This window comes from Tachyglossus aculeatus, chromosome 25 (genome assembly GCF_015852505.1).
Source record: "Tachyglossus aculeatus isolate mTacAcu1 chromosome 25, mTacAcu1.pri, whole genome shotgun sequence".
NCBI lineage: Eukaryota > Metazoa > Chordata > Mammalia > Monotremata > Tachyglossidae > Tachyglossus > Tachyglossus aculeatus.
In genome coordinates this window covers 26,718,139-26,740,202 of record NC_052090.1, presented here as the reverse complement: position 1 = coordinate 26,740,202, position 22,064 = coordinate 26,718,139, and the positions used below count along the sequence as shown (strand labels likewise).

General features: G+C 49.8%; 1 protein-coding gene across 2 annotated transcripts in view; it reads right to left on the bottom strand.

The window, feature by feature from the left end:
- The window catches only part of PKIA (cAMP-dependent protein kinase inhibitor alpha), a 28,095-nt gene extending 14,002 nt beyond the window's left edge, over positions 1–14,093 (bottom strand). The window contains exon 1 of one of the 2 annotated variants that reach the window (XM_038766658.1): positions 13,871–14,093. The gene's annotated coding sequence lies outside the window, so the exon portion shown is untranslated. Of the gene's footprint in view, positions 1–2,421; positions 2,445–13,870 lie in introns of those variants that run through there. The other variant, XM_038766657.1, reaches the window with a different exon arrangement.
- Positions 14,094–22,064: the final 7,971 nt, after the last annotated feature.

Below are 22,064 nucleotides of genomic sequence, written 5' to 3'. Positions count from 1 at the left end.
AACGTACAATAGACTTCATGGGACACGATCTCTGTCCTCAAAGAGATGGAAAGACAGATGTGGAAATTAATTACAGGAGGGGGTTTAATAGAGAATAAGAATATGTATCTAAGTGCCAACTGGGAGTGAGGATCGTGAACCCAATCCTGGAGAGTTTTCCCTCCAGGTTCTGACTTCTTATTTTCTGGGGGCCCAACTGGGTAGTTGACTTCACTGCATTCTTGAGGGAGTTGAGAGTAAGGGAGAAGCCCTTGCCAAGTCACCCCATTGTGGTTTTCCATTTTAAACCAATTCCCATTATTTCCTGCAGATAAAAGAAAATGTTTCTGTGCGACCTCAAAACTCTCACAGCTGCACGCCGTGCTGGCAGTGCTGAAGATCCTGGCGGCGGTGCCAGCGGGCGGTGGGAACAGTGGGATGACCGACAATGCCAATGGTGGAGCGAGCAGTCGGGCCAATGATGGGGCCAGTGGAAGTGGCAATGGCAGGCTGACTGGCGACGCCAGTGATGGAGCAAGCGGTTGTGCCAATGATGGAGCCAATGGCAGGGTGACTGGAAATGCCAATGAATCTGCCAAGGGCAGCGCTAATGGGAGGGCAAATGGAAATGCCAAGGTGGGGGCGAGCAGCAGGGCCAATGATGGTGCCAACGACAGAGCAAATGCTCCTCCATTCATTCATTTGATCATACTTATTGAGCGCTTACTGTGTGCAGAGAACTGTACTAAGCGCTCAGGAGACTACAATAGAAAAGTAAACGACAATTTCCCTGGCCACAGTGAGCTTACACCTGGGCTAAGTGGGGCTTCGGCGACGGGCCCAAGCCAGCTGACCTGTGACTGGTCAATATGGTCAACGAAGTCCCAAAGGGCATTTCCTGAGGACAGATGTGGTCACGCCGGAGATGGACCGTAAATTCCATCGCTGGGTTGGGCGTGCCACTGGCCATGGGTATGAAGGGGGCCTGCCCAGTGACCCCCTTCAGGCTGGTGACTGAGACCAGACGAGGTCCAGGTGGGCTCGTCTGTTCTATAGGAGGGGCCCGGATCTCAAGGAACAGTGGCTTCTCATGCAGCTGGGCCCCAAGAGGCAGTAAACACTGGCACTCTCCCCCTGTGGCCAGTGTCACTACTCGGGCTGTTGCCATGTTCAGGTTCTCAGCGGGGACCCTGTGCCCCGGGGAGGCTCCCTGGCAGCCAGGTGCTCCCTGAGCTTTCCACGTGCCCACAGGCCCTCACTTGCCCCATCCTCCCCCAGTGCAGAGTGTCCTGGGGCTTTCCTGCCTGGGCGCTGGCTTTCACACAGGCCTTCAGGAGCCAGTCAGGACCTCGTCCTCCTTTTTAGACTGTGAGCCCACTGCTGGGTAGGGACTGTCTCTATATGTTGCCAACTTGTACTTCCCAAGTGCTTAGTACAGTGCTCTGCACACAGTAAGCGCTCAATAAATACGATTGATGATGATGATGATGATGGCCCTTGCTGGCCCCCACGGCTCTGGGCAGCCCCCGTGTTACGGTGGGGCATGTGGGCACAAGCCATTTTTATTCCATCTGCCCGCCATCTGAGAGATCAAACTTCGGGCTGACCTGAGGCCACACCCTGGGGCAGACCCGAGTCCACCCCCTAGACAGATCCAACTCCCCAGACAGACCCAAGCCCACACACCAGGATAACCCGAGCCCACCCCTGGACCGACCTGAGCCCACCCTGGACAGATCTGAGAGCAACCCCAGGCCCACCCAAGCCTACCCCCGAGCAGACCCAAAGCCACATCCTGGGCTGACCCGAGCCCACATCCCAGACGGACCCGAGCCCATCCCTGGACAGCCCTGAGCCCATACCCCAGGCTGACCTGTACTTCCCAAGCGCTTAGTACAGTGCTCTGCACACAGTAAGCGCTCAATAAATACGATTGATTGATTGATTGACCGGAGAGGAAGCCCACTCCCTGAGCCGGCCCAAACCTAGCTCCGGACGGTCCTGAGCCCACACCTCGGGCCCACCCAAGCCTCGCCCCGAGCAGACCCAAAGCCATGGGCTGACCCGAGCCCATCACTGGACAGACCCGAGCCCACCGCGGGTTAGGGGGTATTGGGGAGGGGCGGGAAGACAAGAAAAGAGGCGAGGCCGGGGTGGGAGGACGACGAGGATGGGGAGGGGGCTCGCTCGGGTTTCAAGTTGGGAGAGGGGCGGGCAGGGGGAGAGACCCTCTGGGCAGCCCCTTCCCCTCCCCCGCCCCCCTGGGCCCCCGGCCCTTTGGCTCCGGGAGCTGGGAGGGTGGGCTGGGGAGGGGGGAGAGATGCCCACCCCGCCAGAGCTAGGAGCGCCTGCGGGACGGCCCCCTCCTGGCCCTGCCTCCCCCAACCCCCGGGGCCCCCCCCAATCCCGGGACCCCGACGGGAGACGGGGGCTGCCGCTCACCTTCCCGGAGTGACTGGGACCATCCCGCGGCGGCCGGGTCCTGGCAGGTGGGCCGGGGGGCCGGGGGGGGCCGGGGGGGCCGTGCGGCAGTGCAGCGCGCTTTCCCCTGGCCGGGCTGAGCCCCGCCCCCCTCCTCCCCGCAGCCCTCCGGCCTCCGCCCGGAGACACCACCCTCCCCTCCTCTCCCCTCCTCCCCTCCTCACAACGACCCGGAGGGGGCCCGGGGGGCGGGGCGAGGCCTAGGACCGCCCCATCCCCTCCCTTCAGTCCCCAACTCCCTCCCCTTTCTCATCCCCCTCCTCCTTCCCCCTCCCCATCCCCTTCCCCCTCCTCCTTCCCCCTCCCCATCCTCCTCCCTAATCCCCTCCTCTCTCCCCCTCTCCCCCTCCCCAATCCCCTCTCCATCCCTCTCCCCCACCCCATCCCCTTCCCCCTCCCCTCCTCTTTCCCCATCCCCTCCTCATCCTCCTCCCCATCCCCCTCCCCCTCCTCCTCCCTAATCCCCTCCTCTCCCCCTCTCCCCCTCCCCAATCCCCTCTCCATCCCTCTCCCCCACCCCATCCCCTTCCCCCTCCCCTCCTCCCTCCCCATCCCCTCCCCACCCCCTCCCTAATCCCCTCTCTCCCCGTCTCCTCCTCCCCAATCCTCATTCATTCATTCATTCATTCATTCATTCATTCATTCATTCATTCATCCATATTTATTGAGCGCTTACTGTGTGCAGAGCACTGTACAAAGCGCTTGGGAAGTACAAGTCGGCAACATCTAAAGACGGTCCCTACCCAACAGTGGGCTCAGTCTAGAAGGGGGAGACAGACAACAAAACAAAACACATTAACAAAATAAAATAAATGGAATAAATATGTACAAATAAAATAAATAAAGTAATTAATACGTATATACATATATCCAGGTGCTGTGGGGAGGGGAAGGAGGTAAGGCGGGGGGGGGGGGGGGGATGGGGAGGGGGAGGAGGGGAAGAGGAAGGAGGGGGCTCAGGCTGGGAGGAGGAGGCTCTCTCCATCTCTCTCCCCCACCCCCTTCCCTTCCCTCTCCCCCTCCCCATCCTCATTCATTCATTCATTCATTTATTCATTCATTCATTCATTCATTCATTCAATCAATCGTATTTATTGAGCGCTTACTGTGTGCAGAGCACTGGACTAAGCGCTTGGGAAGTACAAGCCGGCAACAACTAGAGACGGTCCCCTACCCAACAGTGGGCTCAGTCTAGAAGGGGGAGACAGACAACAAAACAAAACACATCAACAAAATAAAATAAATAGAATAAATATGTACAAATAAAATAAATAAGTAGAGTAATAAATACGTATATCCATATATCCAGGTGCTGTGGGGAGGGGAAGGAGGTAAGGTGGGGGGGATGGGGAGGGGGAGGAGGGGAAGAGGAAGGAGGGGGCTCAGGCTGGGAGGAGGAGGCTCTCACCATCCCTCTCCCCCCAACCCATCCCCTTCCCCCTCCCCTCCTCCCTCCCCCATCCCCCTCCCCAATCCCCTCCCCATCCCTCTCCCCCCCCCCAAAACCCCCCAACACCGGCGGGGATCCGCAAGTTACCTAGCGCTTAGAACAGTGCTTGGCACATAATAATAATAGTAATGATGGTACTTGTTAAGCGCTTACTATGTATCAATCAATCAATCAATCAATCAATCAATCATATTTATTGAGTGCTTACTGTGTGCAGAGCACTGTACTAAGCGCTTGGGAAGTCCAAGTTGGCAACATATAGAGACGGTCCCTACCCAACAGTGGGCTCACAGTCTAGAAGGTATCAAGCACTGTTCTAAGCGCTGGGGTAGATCCAAGGTGATCAGGTTGTCCCACGTGGGGCTCACAGTCTTAATCCCCATTTGACAGATGAGGTCACTGAGGGCACAGAGAATAATAATAATAATGATAATAATAATAATAACGGTATTTGTTAAGCGCTTACTATGTGCGAAGCACTGTTCTAAGTGCTGGGGTAAATACGAGGTTATCAGGTTGTCCCACGTGGGGCTCACAGTCTTAATCCCCATTTGACAGATGAGGTCACTGAGGGCACAGAGAATAATAATAATGATAATAATTAATCATAATAATAATGGTATTTGTTAAGCGCTTACTATGTGCCAAGCACTGCTCTAAACGCTAGGGTAATAATAATAATAATAATGTTGGTATTTGTTAAGCGCTTACTATGTGCCAAGCACTGTTCTAAGTGCTGGGGTAAATACGAGGTTATCAGGTTGTCCCACGTGGGGCTCACAGTCTTAATCCTCATTTGACAAATGAGGTAACTGAGGGCACAGAGAATAATAATAATAATAATAATAAAATAATAATAATAATAATAATAATAATAGTATTTGTTAAGCGCTTACTATGTGCCAAGCACTGTTCTAAACGCTAGGGTAATAATAATAATAATGTTGGTATTTGTTAAGCACTTACTATGTGCCAAGCACTGTTCTAAGTGCTGGGGGGGATACAAGGTAATCAAGGTTGTCCCACGTGGGGCTCACAGTCTTGGTCCCTATTTTACGGATAAGGAAACTGAGGCACAGAGAAGTTAAGTTTCTTGCCCAAAGTCACACAGCTGACAAGCAGCGGAGTCGGGATTAGAACCCATGACCTCTGACTCCCAAGTCCGTGCTCTTTCCACTGAGCCACGCTGCTTCTCTAGATCCAAGGTGATCAGGTTGTCCCACGTGGGGCTCACAGTCTTAATCCCCATTTGACAGATGAGGGAACTGAGGGCACAGAGAAGCTAAGTGACTTGCCCGCAGTCACACAGCTGCCAAGTGGTGGAGCCGGGATTAGAACCCACGACCTCTGACTCCCAAGCCCGTGCTCTTTCCACTAAACCACACTGCTTCTCACATAGTAAGCGCTTAACATATAGCATCGTTATTAAGTGGGCTTGACTGACTATGAACTGGACCCTGAACGTCCACTGCAGGGTGCTGATGGGGGGGGGGGGGCTGCCCTCGAATCCGTGCTATTTATTGAGCACCTCCTGTGCACACATCACTATACTAAGCACTTGAGAGAGTACAGTTCAAATCCCGGCTCCGCCACTTGTCATCTGTGTGACTTTGGGCAAGTCACTTAACTTCTCTGTGCCTCAGTTACCTCATCTGTAAAATGGGGATTAAGATTGTGAGCCCCACATGGGGCAACCTGGTCACCTTGTATCCTCCCCAGTGCTTAGAACAGTGCTTTGCACATAGTAAATGCTTTATAAATACCAAAATTATTATTATTATTATTATAGTAATTAGTAAGAATAATAATAATGGTCGCTAGGGGTTGGAGGAGACTCAGAAGCATAAAACAAGACAATTTGTTCTCTTTGCTCAGTTCCCTCATCTGTAAAACAAGGATTGAGTCTGTGAGCCCTATGTGGGACAGGGACTCCATCCAACCTGATTAGCTTCTATCTACCCCAGCGCTTAGAAAAGTGCTACACACATAGTAAGCGCTTAATAATCCCAACTCCGCCACTTGTCTGCTGTGTGACTTTGGGCAAGTCACTTCACTCCCCGTCTTACCTCCTTCCCTTCCCCACAGCACCTGTATATATGCATATATGTTTGTACACATTTATTACTCTTTATTTTACTTGTACATATCTATTCTATTTATTTTATTTTGTTAATATGTTTGGTTTTGTTCTCTGTCTCCCCCTTCTAGACTGTGAGCCCACTGTTAGGTAGGGACTGTCTCTATATGTTGCCAACTTGTACTTCCCAAGCGCTTAGTACAGTGCTCTGCACACAGTAAGTGCTCAATAAATACGATTGATTGATTGATTGATTCTCCGTGCCTCAGTTACCTCATCTGTAAAATGGGGATTAAGACTCTGAGCCCCACGTGGGACAACCTGATTATTTTGTATCCCCCCCAGTGCTTAGAACAGTGCTTGGCACAAAGTAAGTGCTTAACAAATGCCACCATTATTATTTTATTATTATTATTACTACTACTAATAATAAATATTAGAGAAGCAGCATGGCTCAGTGGAAAGAGCCTGGGAGTCAGAGGTATTGGGTTCTCATCCAGGCTCCCCCACATGTCTGCTGTGTGACTTTGGGCAAGTCACTTAACTTCTCTGAGCCTCAGTTACCTCATCTGGAAAGTGGGGATGAAGACTGTGAGCACCACGTGGCACAACGTGATCACCTTGTATCCTCCCCAGTGCTTAGAACAGTGCTTGGCACAAAGTAAGTGCTTAACAAATGCCACCATTATTATTTTATTATTATTATTATTAATAATAATAATAAATATTAGAGAAGCAGCATGGCTCAGTGGAAAGAGCCTGGGAGTCAGAGGTATTGGGTTCTCATCCAGGCTCCCCCACATGTCTGCTGTGTGACTTTGGGCAAGTCACTTAACCTCTCTGAGCCTCAGTTACCTCATCTGGAAAGTGGGGATGAAGACTGTGAGCCCCACGTGGGACAACGTGATCACCTTGTATCCCTCCCAGTGCTTAGAACAGTGCTTTGCACTGTTTAGTAATTGTTATTATTATCATAATTATTATTAGTTCCCGAAACTTTGTTCCCGTATGCCCTCTTCTGACTTTCTGCCACCAATCTGTAAGGGCAGGTGGAAACCACAGTGCTTTGCTCCTTCTTCTGGGGGCGCAGGTCCTGGCCGGATGCTCCTCGCCCCGCAATATGGTCCTGCCGGCTGTCCTGGCACCTGCCTCTGGGCCCCACGTGGCCCAGGGGGTGGCCTACCCTGATGGGAAGCTCCTGTCCGGGCAAGCCGAGACTCTCCCTCTGGGTGAAGGCCAGTCCGGAGGACTAAGGCGAGGGTTTCGGGTAAAGGTCAAGGCCCACATGCCAGGCCCCATGGAGAACTAGACACCCAACCGCCCAGCTGGAGCTGTCCATCTCTCCCGGACCAGCTGTCTCACTTCCTCCGTGGACCGGGGCCCAGCCGGGGCCGGACGGCCGCAGTGACTTTCTGTTCATGTTTCCGTGAGAAAATGGGGTCGGAAGCTTGATTTCGGTTCTCTCTCCCTTCCCTGACAATGTGCACATTGTCTGTCATCACAGGGCCTCCTCTCTGAGTGCCGCTCCACGATGGGAGGGGCGAGGGGGGGAGGGAAGATGACATGGAACTGGGGTTGGTGCTCCCGGCCTGACTCTGAATCGGGCTCCCTCCACCCTGGAAACCTCCTTGCAGATGCGAAGGTTAGGTGATAATAATAATAATAATAATGGCATTTGTTAAGCACTTACTACGTACGAAGCACTGTTCTAAGTGCTGGGGGAAACAAGGTGATCAGGTTGTCCCACGTGGGGCTCACAGTCTTAATCCCCATTTTACAGATGAGGTAACTGAGGCTCAGAGAAGTTAAGTGACTTGCCCAAGGTCACACAGCAGAAATGTGGCAGAGTTAGAATTAGGACTCATGACCTCTGACTCCCAAACCCATGCTCTTTCCACCGAGCCATGGATGGGGAAACTAGCTTTGTTGCCCAGGGGCTTTCTGGGAATTTGTACCTCCCAAGCGCTTAGTACAGTGCTCTGCACATAGTAAGCACTCAATAAATACGATTGATGATGATGGGAAGGGGCAGCGGCTTGGACGCAGATGGACTTCCCGGGTCACATCCTTTCTGCTGACCTGAAACCCTCCCGGGGGGACAGGTCACCACCTGGTCATCGAGGGCCTGACCCCGGCTGCGGCCTGGAGGGGCGGTGACCCCCGAAAGCACTGCCCCAGCGAACTCAACCTGGTTCCTCCAATGGTTCTTGAACCAGATAGACAATAAGTTTGTTGTGGTCAGAGAATTCATTCATTCAGTTGTATTTATTGAGCGCTTATTGTGTGCAGAGCATTGTACTAAGCCCTGGGGAAGTACAAGTCGGCAACATACAGAGATGGTCCCTACCCAACAACGGGCTCACAGTCTAGAATGCGTCTCTTATATTGTACTCCCCCAATCGCATAGTACAGTGCTCTGCCCACAATAAGCATTTTTTATTAAGAAGCAGCGTGGCTCAGTGGGAAAGAGCACGGGCTGTGGAGTCAGAGGTCATGGGTTCAAATCCCGGCTCCGCCAATTAGCTGTGTGACTTTGGGCAAGTCACTTAACTTCTCTGGGCCTCAGTTACCTCACCTGTAAAATGGGGATGAAGACTGTGAGCCCCCCCCGTGGGACAAGCTGATCATCTTGTAACCTCTTCAGCGCTTAGAACAGTGCTTTGCACATAGTAAGCACTTAATAAATGCCATTATTATAATAAGCGCTTAATAAATACAACTGACCAAGTAGGGCTGCGGCCTTTCCCACCCCACAGCATTTATGTCCATCTCTGCAATTAATTTATTTCTATTAATGTCGGTCTCCCCCTCTAGACTGTAAGCTTGTTGGGGCAGGTAATGTGTCTCATATTGTTCCATTGTACTCTCCCAAATGCTCAGTACAGTGCTCTGCACACAGTAAGCGCTCAATCAGTACAACTGACTGACTGAGATAAAACTGCCATTTCCCCACTCCCTCTGCCCTCCTGGATGTGGACACAGAGGGAGAAGGTACTTGTGGGCAGGACACATGTCACTTCTCTATTTGGTTCCCCCCAAGTGCTTAGTTCAGTGCTTGGAACCCAGTGGGCACTCAGTACATTCTATTCCTACTCCTCCTAGTCTAAGCTCTTCCCAATCACTCAGAATCGAGGCCCAGCAGTCCATTTTAGTGCCCAGGGAGAGGAAAAGAGCAAAGCAAAGGCTTGATCTGAACATCTACACTCTCCTAGGCGCACACAGTCTTCAATATGCACACCAACTACAAGGAGTGTGGCCTAGTGGATAGAGCACAGGCTTGGGAGTCAGGAGGACCTGTACTTCCCAAGCGCTCAGTACAGTGCTCTGCACACAGTAAGCATTCAATAAATATGATTGAATGAATAAATGAATGAGGACCTGGCTTCTAGAGAAGCAGCGCGGCTCAGTGGAAAGAGCACGGGCTTTGGAGTCAGAGGTCATGGGTTCAAATCCCACCTCTGCCACGTCAGCTGTGTGACTTTGGGCAAGTCACTTCACTTCTCTGGGCCTCAGTTCCCTCTTCTGTAAAATGGGGGTGAAGACTGTGAGCCCCACGGGGGACAACCTGATCACCCTGTAACCTCCCCGGTGCTTAGAACAGTGCTTGGCACATATTCATTCATTCATTCAATTGTATTTATTTAGCGCTTACTGTGTGCAGAGCACTGTACTAAGTGCTTGGGAAGTACAAGTTGGCAACCAACAGAGACGATCCCTACCCAACAGGGGGCTCACAGTCTAGAAGGGGGAGACAGAGAACAAAACAAAGCCTATTAACAAAATAAAATAAATAGAATAAATATGTACAAATAAAATAGAGTAATAAATATGTACAAACATAATACATATATACAGGTATATACAGTGATTACATAGTAATCACTTAATAAATGCCATTATTATTATTATTATTATTATTATTGTTATTATTACTATTAATCCCAGCTCTACCACTTGTCTGCTGTGTGACCATGAGCAACTCACTTCACTTTTCTGGGCTTTAGTTACCTGGAGAAGCATCGTGGCTTAGTGGCAAGAGCTTGGGCTTGGGAGTCAGAGGACCTGGGTTCTAGTCCCGATTCCGCCACTTATTAGCTGTGTGATCTTGGGCAAGTCACTTCACTTCTCTGTGCCTCACAGTTCCCTCATCTGTAAAATGGGGATTGAGACTGTAAGCCCCACGTGGGACAACATGATTACCTTGTATCTCCTCCAGTGCTTAGAACAGTGCTTGGCACATTGTAAGTGCTCAACAAATGCCATCATCATCATCATCATCATCTGGAAAATGAGGATTAAGACCATGAGCCGCACATGGGACATGGATGTGGGGCATGATTACCTTGTGTCTACTTCAGCGCTCCATACAGTGCGTGGCACATAGTAAGCATTCAATAAATACCACTGATTGATGGACTGATCGGTTGATCTACTGCATCAGGCAGGAAAACAGAGCCAGCCAGGACTCCTTTAGCTGAAGTTAGTCTCCCTCTGAGATTGCGGATGGGCACATACCCAGAGGATTCTGGAAAACGTCATTCCCAGAGAGCAGGCGCCTCAAGAGTAATCTTTCTACTCCCACTTCGGCCCTTGACCTCAGCTCCTCCTCTACCAGGGGTCTAGATCCAGACATAGTCAGATTCTGCCCACAGAGTCAGGTGGACTCCGGACCCCCGATCCCTAGGCTGGGGATGCCAACGGTGTCCAAGAGGGGCAGGTCCAGCAGCTGACTGTGACCTGCTGCCCTTTTTTTTCAGCCAGCCGGAGGCGAAGCCCTCTGAGGATTTATGCCCGCATGTGGCTTTCTTGGCTGGAAGACCAGTGGGTGAAGACCCGAAGGAGAAGGTGTGGGGAAGCTCGTCACCAAGGGCTCGGGAGGGCCTGGGCCGTGAAGGAGGAAATGCAACTGGAGGAGGCAGGATGGCTGGAGGGGGCGGTTGGATCGGGACCCTGCCCACGCCAGGGCCAGTGGGGACGGTGGCAGAAAAAACTTGGATCTAAGGTGATGGGTCTGACCAGAGACCCACCGCCCACCATCCCTGGCACGGACTGGGTGGGCCAGAGGGGCCATGCCCTGTTCCCCGGGCATGGAGTGGGGTGGGCCTTGGGCCTCCACGGGGAAATGCTGCCCACTGGCAGGCCTCCCTTCCCTATTGGGGAGCTGGAAACCAGAGCGGGTGAGAGAGGTTCAGACCTCCCCCACGACATACCCTCTACCCTTACCCCAAACCCCGCGGCGGCCGAGGGGCTCCCAGCCATAGCCCAGGCAACCGGCAGGGTTTCTCAGGTCAGGACAGGCCACGGGCGGGGATCCATGGGGACCCAAATCCCGGCTCCTCCAATTGTCAGCTGTGTGACTTTGGGCAAGTCACTTCACTTCTCTGTACCTCAGATCCCTCATCTGCAAAACGGGGATTAAGACTGTGAGCCCCACGTGGGACAACCTGATCACCTTGTATCCCTCCAGTGCTTAGAACAGTGCGTGGCACATAGTAAGCACTTAATAAATGCCATTATTATTATTATTATTATTATTATTAAGCCATGCTGCTTCTCTAGCAGACGCGTTCCCTGCTGTTAGTTTTCCAGGGGCCAGAGCTCTCCTTTATCTGCCCAGAGAGGACAGACTGCCCCCAGGCCACTCCATGGATGCAGGTCACTACTGGTCCACCCCTGGTAGGTCGTGTGGTGCCTCGGTTTCCCTGCTGGAGGGGAACCGTACAGTGCCGCAACTGCAAAAGCCTCATTCCCTGTTCATTATTCTCCTAGGAGCCAGGCCTGCCCACCCCCTTGGCCCCCGGCTTTGAGCCCCACGTGGGACAATCTGTTTACCCTGTATCTACTCCAGTGCTTAGAACAGTGCTTGGCACATAGTATGCACTTAACAAATAACATCATCATTATTACACTGAAGACCTCAGCTCCGTGGGGTCCCAAAGCCATACAGTTCTAAAGCTCTGTGTGTCTTAATCGTTCAACTCATCACGGCAACGTGTAATTACACCCCTCCTTTTGGGAAGGGGTGGGTGGGTGCCAGCTGTTTTGATGTAAAGTTGGGCGATATTTCATGAGGAGAATTGCGGCAAGGAAATGAGAGTGTTTCACTGACGGAAGGACACCTAGAAATCCACCCTGGTGCTTTCTTCCAACAGAAATAATTATTGCTTTATGTGGAAACACAACTTTGTGTTTGCCTCACGGCAATTAGGGAATCCTCCCAGACTGGTAGGAACAGGGCCATTATCAGGCCTGATTTCCCACTTAGACTGGAAGCCCAGCATGGGGGAGGAACGGTGTCTGAACTGATTATATGGTATTGACCATAGCACTTGGCACATAATAAGTGCTTAATAAATGTCTTTTTTTTTTAAAAAAAGGTATTTGTTAAGCACTTACTATATAACAGGCACTGTACTAAGTACCAGCGTAGATACAAGATAATCAAGTTGGAGACAGACTAGGTCCCACTTGGGGTTCACAGCTTCATCCCCATATTGCAGGTGAGGGAACTGAGGCACTGAGAAGTTAAGTGACTCGCCCAAGGTCACCCAAAGGACAAGCGGCGGACCTGGGATTAGAAACCAGGTCCTCTGATTCCCAGGCCTGTGCTTTTTCCACAAAATCACGGGGCTTCAAATACTGTTATTATTATTAGTACAGTGGCTAACGCTCAGGAGGTGGTCAGAAGCAATGTGACCTGTTGACAAGAGCCCCGGCCTGGGAGTCAAAGGACCTGGGTTCTAATCCTGGCTCCGCCACTTGCCTGCTGTGTGACCTTGGGTCAGTTACTTAACTTCTCTGAGCTTCAGTTTCCTCACCTGTAAAATGGCGATTAGGTACCTGTTCTCCCTCCCCACTAGATTGTGAGCCTCGGGTGGGACAGGGACTGTGTTCGATCTGATGATTTTATATCTACCCCAGCGTTTAGTAAAGTGTTGGTGCATAGTAAGTGCTTAACAGATGCCACCATTATTATAAATAGGGACACAGGACAGAGGTGACAAGGGAAGCAGCATGGCCCAATGGTTAGAGCACGGGCTGGGAGTCAGAAGTACCTGGGTCTTAATCCAGTTCTGCCATGTGTCTGCTGTGACCTTGGGAAAGTCACTTCTCTTTTCTGTGCCTCAGTTACCTCATCTGTAAAATGGGCATGAAGACTGGGATCCTCATCTGAGGCACTTACGTTCATAGCTGCAATTTATTTATTTCTATTAATGTCTGTCTCCCCCTCTAGACTTCAAGCTTGTAGTGGGCAGGGAATGTGCATTCTTTTTGTTGTATAATAATAATAGTAATAGTAATAGTAATAATAATAATAATGATAATAATAAAAATGATGGCATTTGCTAAGCGCTTACAGTGTGCCCAGCCCTGTACATCGCGGGAGGGAGGAGGAAGTACATCAGGGGTGGGGGGAGGGAGAACAGGTACCTAATCCCCATTTTACAGGTGAGGAAACTGAAGCTCAGAGAAGTTAAGTAACTTACCCGAGATCAGACAGCTGGGGTAGATACAAGGCTACCAGGTTGTCCCACGTGGGGCTCACAGTCTTCATCCCATTTTACAGATGAGTTAACTGAGGCACAGAGAAGTTAAGTGACTTCAAAGTTACACAGTTGACAAGTGGCGGAGCCGGGATTAGAACCCACCTTCCCTGACTCCCAAGCCCGTGCTCTTTCCATTAGGCCACGATTATACTCTCCCAAGTGCTTAGTATAGTGCTCCGCACACAGTAAGCGCTCAATAAATATGACTGACTGACTGAATGAATGACGGGGACTGTGTCCAACCTACCTTGTATCTACCAAACGTTTAGTACAGAGCCTGGCACATAAGTAAGCGCTAAACAAATACCATTTTTTTAAAAAGTGAGAATCTTTTACCTCTGTCTGACGACGTCTCTGGATGACTATCCCCTTCACTCACAGGACCATCTAGGAGATGAAGCCTTTTCTTGACCAAGGCTGTGTTGCCCTTTCTGATTTTCGCAAAGAGGGTGGGGTCCGGGCCAGGGGATGGAGAGGATTTCTCTCAGGTTTTGCACTGCAAGCAGGCTGTCATTCCAAACTTTCATCTCCGTGCAGAGGATCGCAAGGCCCGCTAAGCCATTAGCAGGACACTCCGGCTATGGAAGAAGAATTTCTAGGAAACGCCGCGTCTGATTGAATAAAGTTCCTTGCTCTGGAAATTACAAAAACAAAACCAAAGAAAAAGCCGAAAAATAAAAGATTGCTGTCCTCTTGTGGCATCTCCTGCCAACTGCACATTTCACATATTTCTAGATGCACCAGCCACCTGAAAACTGTCACCATCCGAAAAATAATAATAATAATGATGGCATTTTTAAGCACTTACTATGTGCAAAGCACTGTTCTAAGTGCCGGGGAAGTTACAAGGTGATCAGGTTGTCCCACGTGGGGCTCACAGTCTTCATCCCCATTTTACAGATGAGATAACTGAGGCACAGAGAAGTGAAGTGACTTGCCCGAAGTCACACAGCTGACAAGTGGCCGAGCCGGGATTTGAACCCACGACCTCTGACTCCAAAGCCCGGGTTCTTTCCACTGAGCCACACTGCTTCTCTGTGATTGTGGTATTTGTTAAGCGCTTACTATATGCCAAACACTGTACTAAGTGCTGGGGTAGTTACGAGACCATCAGGTTCTACCCGGGGTTCACAGTCTAAGTAGGAGAGAGAACAGGGATTGAATCCCCATTTTGTAGATGGGGGGGCTGAGGCACAGAGAAGTGAAGTGACTTGGTCAAGGTCACCCAGCAGACAAGTGGAGGAGGCAGGATTAGAACTCAGATCTTCCAACTCCCAGGTCTGTGCTTTTTCCACTAGGCCACGCTGCTTCCCAGGCAATGAAGATAACCAGCAATGAACTTCGGAGACATAGCCGTTCATCTTAACACAGCTCCTCTAGGTAATAATAATGACAAGCACAATAATAATAACAACAACAACAAAAATAATAGTTGGGGTACTTACTATGTGCCAAGTACTGCACCTGCTGACTTGTACTTCCCAAGTGCTTAATACAATGCTCTGCACACAGTAAGCGCTCAATAAATACGATTGAATGAATAAGCACTGGGCTAGATGCAAGATAAAGCAAGATAAAGCAAGAGAAGCAGCGTGGCTCAGTGGAAAGAGCATGGGCTTTGGAGTCAGAGGTCGTGGATTCAAATACCGGCTCTGCCAATTGTCAGCTGTGTGACTTTGGGCAAGTCACTTAACTTCTCTGGGCCTCAGTTCCCTCATCTGTAAAATGGGGGCTAAAACTGTGAGCCCCCCGTGGGACACCTGATCACCTTGTAACCTCCCCAGTCCTTAGAACAGTACTTTGCACATAGTAAGCGCTTAACAAATACCATCATTATTATTATTACTGATGATGATGATGATGAGGACATTTGTTAAGTGCTTACTATGTGCAAAACACTGTTCTAAGTGCTTGGGGGATACAAGGTGATCAGGTTGTCCCACGTGGGGCTCACAGTCTTAATCCCCATTTTACAGATGACGTATCTGAGGCACAGAGAAGTTAAGTGACTTGCCCAAAGCCACACAGCTGACAAGTGGCAGAGTCATTCATTCATTCAATCGTATTTATTGAGCACTTACTTTGTGCAGAGCACTGTACTAAGCACTTGGAAAGTACAATTCGGCAACAGATAGGGACAATCCCTACCCAACAATGGGCTCACAGTCTAGAAGGGGGAGACAGATAACTAAACAAAATAAGTAGACAGGAGTCAATACTATCAAAATAAATAGAATTATAGATATAAATACATTAATAAAATAGAGTAATAAATACGTACAAATATACACAAGTGCTGTGGGGAGGGGAAGGGCAGAGGGAAGGAGGAACAGAGGAAAAGGGTGGCGGGGGGGATGACTGAAATTACCGAACTGTGACTGGGTGTTCCTGGAGGACTATCACTACTACAAATATTACAGATGAATAAATAAACAGGAGGAAAAATAATAGGGTCCACTGCTTTAAGTTCAGAAGAGAGGAAATATTACTACAGGTTCTTGAGGTCTTTGCTGTACACAAAACCTACTATATCTCATATTGATGAATAGGGAATACCAGTTTAACTGCTATATATTTGCATTTAGCTCAGGTCAGGTTCTCAAATATGGAAATCTGGTGAGATGATCACTCTCCAAGTACTCTATGGTACTCGAATTTTGCCTCCAACCTGAAATGGCCCTTGAAACTTGAGAAACAGCATTCTTTCTTTCCTGTAGAAAGACATATGCAGAAATAATAATACAATTCTTTGGAAAAGATTAGAACCCATGACCTCTGACTCCCAAGCCTGGGCTCTTTCCACTGAGCCATGCTGCTTCTCCTACTGCCCTCAAGGAGCAGAAACTGCCCACTGAAGTTGCCCAGTACAGAGCTCTGCACATAGTAGGCACCTAGCAGAGTTCCCCACACATAGTAGGTGCCCAGTACAGTCCTCCTTCTGTCAGGAGAACAGACTTCTTCTAGACTGTGAGCCTGTTGTTGGGTAGGGACCGTCTCTATAGGTTGCCGACTTGTACTTCCCAAGCGCTTAATACAGTGCTCTGCACACAGTAAGCACTCAATAAATGCGATTGAATGAATCAAAGGAGAAGCCATGAGGCCTAGTGGATAGAGCCGGGGCCCGGGAATCAGAAGGACCTGGGTTCCAATCCTGGATCTGCCACTTGTCTGCTGTGTGATATTGGGAAAAGCTACTTCAATTCTCTGTGCCTCAGTTGCCTCATAATAATAATAATGACGTTTGTTAAGTGCTTACTATGTACCAGGGTCTGTACTAAGCGCTGGGGTGGATACAAGCAAATAGGTTGGATGCAGTCCCTGTCCCACATGGGGCTCACAGCCTCAATCCCCATTTTACACATGGGGTAACTGAGGCCCAGAGATATGAAGTGACTTGCCCAAGATCACACAGCAGACAAGTGGCAGAGTCAGGATTAGAACCCAGTTCCCAGGGCTGGGTTCTACCCACTGCACCATGCTGCTGCCCATCTACGAAATGGGGATCAAGACTGTGAGCCCATAATTAGAACTGGACTGTGTCTGACCTGATTAGGTTGTATGGCCCCAGAGTTTAGTTCAATGCCTTCTTCATAGTAAGCACTTACAAATATGGTTCAAAAATAAAAAAAGAAGCCGTGTGGTGTTGTGGATAGGCCCTGGGGCTGGGAGTCAGAAGGATCTGGGTTCAAATCCTAGCTCCACCATCTGTCTGCCGTGTGACCTTGGGCACGTCGCTTCAGTTCTCTCATCCTCAGTTACCTCACCTGTACAATGGGGATTAAGACCATGAGCTCCACGTGGGACATGGATCGTGTCCAATCTAATTAGCTTTTATCCACCACCCCAGCGCTTATTCATTCATCCATCCAATCGTATTTATTGAGCGCTTACTGTGTGCAGAGCACTGGACTAAGCGCTTGGGAAGTACAAGTTGGCAACATCTAGAGACGGTCCCTACCCAATAACGGGCTCACACTCTAGAAGGGGGAGACAGAGAACAAAACAAAACATGGGGACAGGTGTCAAGTCATCAGAATAAATAGAAATAAAGCTAGATGCACATCATAAGCATACTATGCTTAGTACGGTGCCTGGCACACAGTAAGTGCTTAATGAATACCATGGGAAAAAACAAGGGTAGGCCAAAGTTACCCATCGCCACACTCCGCCTTTGTCTCCATGGGCAGTTTGGCGATTGTGGGTCCTGAGGTGTGTGGACCAGAGTCTGGGGATTCCCAGGCACCACGCTTTTTCACCTGACCTGAAGTATCACTGGGCCCACTGTGGAGAATACAAAACCGAGGCCCGAGGCGTTCGTCCCTGAGGGCCCGCCCATGGTGGACAGATGGGAGCTGGATTCCCAGGAATTGGGGACGGGGGTGGAGAAAGGCGGGAAGGGGGTGTGGGGACAGACCTGACCCCTCGGGAGCTTCTAGCTGACGACGAGGCTCCCGTTGCGGTCCCACATAACCCCCGCCCTGGCCTGAGGAAGGGTCACTCGGGTCAGGAGACAGGCAAGGGATTCTGGAAAAGCCTGGTGGGCTGTCCCCCCCGAGATTAATTTTGAAATATAAACCAATCGAAGACATCACCAAACTTTGCCAAAGAGAGGCGGCTAATTCTTCAGTAATTCAAGCCATATGGAAATGTGTGATAAATAATTGGTGTGTATGAATTATGGAAAAAATGTGCAATTCTCAGGAAACAGCACTCGTAACTCATGAGATGAGAACTGGCCAGAGCTGCAGTGCCCTCAGAAGGGAAAGAGAAATTCTGGGAATCGATAAATGAAGTATTTTCTCGGTTTAAGATACAGAAAGCAGTGGAGCAGCAGGGCCTGTGGATAGAGCACAGGCTTGGGAGTCAGAAAGACCTGGGTTCTAATCCCAGCTCCACCACTTCCCTGCTGCATGACCCTGGACAAGTCACTTCACTTCTCTGTACCTCACTTACAACATTTGTAAAATGGGGATTAAGACTGTGAGGCCCATCAGTCAATCAATTGTGTTTACTGAACACTTACTGTGTGTAGAACACTTATTGTGTGTACAGCACTGTACTAAGTGCTTGAGAGTGTACAATATAACAGATATAACAATATAACAGCCCCATCTGGGACATGGACTATAACCAACCTGCTAAGCTTATATCTACCCCAGTGCTTAGTACAGTGCCTGGCACATAGTCAGCCCTTAACAAAAACCATAAGAAAAAAAAAGAAAGCAAATAAGACAAAACAGTGTTTTGCACATAGTAAGCGCTTAATAAATGCCATCATTATTAAAACACCTGGAGGAGCCAGCATGCTATGGCTGACATTAGCTTGTGGGCAGAGAATGTGTGTGTTTATTGTTATATTGTATTCTTCCACGCGTTTAGCACAGTGCTTTACACACAGCAAGCGCTCAACAAATATGATTGAATGAACGAGTTTACCTAAGTTCTTCCGATTTTGTAGAGAGGATCCTTTTCTGCAGAAAATCAAAAACCCACGATCCAAACATCTTACTTGGTAAACAGGCTGGGAAGTGCGTCAGCAGGGTGAGGGGTGGGGGAAGACCCAGAGATCCCGCCAGCCAGAGATGACTTGATATGTTGGAAGATCACCCTTATGGAGATGAATCAAAGGCATGGGGATTTCTGGATCGCATTTCCAAGTGACTCTGACGTAGAGTCATTGATGTAGAGTTCAGTCAGGGGTTTGGGATGGTCTGGCTGGTTCACTGGGGGAGAGCCGGGGCGTTGCTTGGTCTGGGATGGATTGCTGGAGGAGAGTGAGGAGTGTCACTTGGTTCTCACTAGGTCACTGGGGGACAGCAAGGGGCATTGGATGGTTTGGACTTGCAGGGTGGCTTAGCGGAAAGAGCTCGGGCTTGGGAGTCAGAGTTCATGGGTTCTAATCCTGGCCCTGCCACTTACCAGCTGCGTGACTTTGGGCAAGTCATTTCACTTCTCTGTGCCTCAGTTACCTCATCTGCAAAATGGGGATTAAGATTGTGAGCTCCACATGGGACAACCGCATTACCTTGTATCTACCCCAGCGCTTAGACCAGTGCTTGGCACATAGTAAGCGCTTAACAGATACTATTATTATTATTATTGTGTTGGAGAGCCGGGATTAGAACCCATTTGCTCCAACTCCCAGGCCCAGGCTCTTGTCACTAGGCCATGCAGCTTCTTGGTGCTCCTGTCCATCTTAGGTTTGAGCATTCCTTGCGGAAGTCCAATCAGAGGGCTCTGCACACAGTGGCCATCCAGTACAGTTCTCTGCCCTCAGGACAAAGTTCATGAATGCTTTTACTGCTGATCACATAATTCTTCAGAGGCCCATAATGGACTATTCAACATTCAGGACTCCCCCTCCATCCTTGACTCTGTCCCAGTGACCCAGCACAGACCACCCAACACCCCTTTGCTGTCCCCCAGCAATCCAGCCCGGACCATCCGACACCTCAGCTCTCCCCCAGGGACTCATCCGGACCATCGTTGCCTCCCAGTGACCCAGCCGATTGTGCAGAGCACTGTGCTAAGCACTTAAGAAAGTACACTACAACAGATATAACAATATAACAGCCCCATGTGGGACATGGACTGTATCCAACCTGCTTAGCTTGTATCTACCCCAGTGCTTAGTACGATGCCTGGCACTGGGAATCAAAACCCCAGCTCTCCCTCCCAGCAATCTCCATGTCTTTGATTCATCTCCATGAGGGTGATCTTCCAACGTGTCAACTCATCTCTGGCTGGCAGTCTCTATGGAGTTTGTCCTAAACCTCCTAGTCTCAAAATCATGGAGACCTTTTAGAAAAGGGCTCTAAAGAATTTTGAGAGCTTCTGACTGATTTCCCCGTACATCCTGCCAAACCTCCTCGGTGGAAATCTCAGTGTCCACTGGGTGCTGGGGACAACTTCACTGTGTGCATGCATGCGTGTGGGTGTGCACTTTGTGGGGAGAAGGGAAGGGCAGGGGGAAGTTGTCCATGCACGCTCATGCTTGTGTTCATGATAGATATCTACCACTGTGCTTGTTTGACACATAGTAAATGCTCAATAAATAAAATGAAAAAAAACAAAAACAAAAAAAGAGAACTGAATGAAGACTCTCGGCCATGCAGAGGACTGAGCAGGTTTGGGGGTGCTGATGGAGCCACCGGCACTTTTGGGGGTGTCAGTTCCCCCTGAGTACACCCTAACGGGGTTTCTGTTGGTTGGGCACGGGCAGATTCCCTAGAGGCCACGGGGGCGGGTCAGCAGAGGTCTTAGGGGGACCCAGATGCACGACTCTTCCACTGCCCCCCAACAGCCCACTTGTGTGCTCTGCCAGCTCCTCTCTGGGCCACCAAGGCTGTTGTAGTATACTCTCCCAAGTGCTTAGTACTGTGCTCCCCCCCTTCAAAGTCTAATAGAAGGCATATCTCCTCAAGGAAGCCTTCCCTGATTAAGCCCTCCGGTCCTCTTCTCCCACTCCCTTCTGTGTCACCCTGACTTTCTCTCTTTATTCATCCCCCCGCCCCAGCCCTGCTGTACTTCTATCCAGATCTGTTATTTATTTATGAATATCATTGTCCGTCTCCACCCTCACCCCAAGCTGTAAACTCGTTGTGCCCAGGGAATGTGTCTGTTTATTGTTCTGTTGTCCTCTCCCAAACACTTAGTACAGTGCTCCACACACAGTAAGCACTCAATATGATGGAATGAATGAACAAATGAATGAAAGTGCTCTGCACATAGTCAGTGCTCAATAAATACCACTGATTGATTGATTGAATGGCTGAGGGGTCGGGGACAGGGGTTTTCTGTCTAGAGGACAGAGCCCAGGGAGGGTGCAGCTGGGCTCCGCCGTGATCGGTTGAGGGATGATAAGATGGGTGTGCCCAAGGTGGCCCCGCAAGCATGCCCAGAGCCACCCCCTGCCACTGATATGGTGGTAGCAAGATGATCGGAACCTCGGGGAGTCAATCGATCAATCAATCAATCACTCCTATTCATTGGGCACTTACTGGGTTCAGAGTACTTTAGTGTTTGGGAGAGGTCTGTACAATGATATAACAGAGATGGTAGGTAGGTTCCCTGTCCACAACGAGCTTCCAGTTGAGAGGGGTGTGTATAAGCTCGCTGTGGGCAGGGAATGAATGTTTTTTGTTCTATTATTCTTCCCAAGAGCTTAGTACAGTGCTCTGCACGCACTAAGTGCTCAATAAATACAATTGACTGACGGATTGATTGACAGAGGCAGACCAAAGCGATCTTCCCCCATGAGGCTGGTGGGAGCCAGACCCCCTCCCCTATGGAAGAGAAACAAAGATAATTGGGGTCTGTCCTGATGGCTAGTCAAATAGGAAAAGGAGCCAGTGATTAGCTAAAGTGGAAATTTGCAGTTAAATAAGAGCACCCAGGGACTCTGGAGGAAGGGGGAGTTAAGAAGCTGTGGGCACACAAAGACCTGGAAGGACTAAGGATAAAAAGGATAATGAGCAGATCATAATGATAATTTTGGTATTTGTTAAGTGCTTACTATGTTTCAGACACT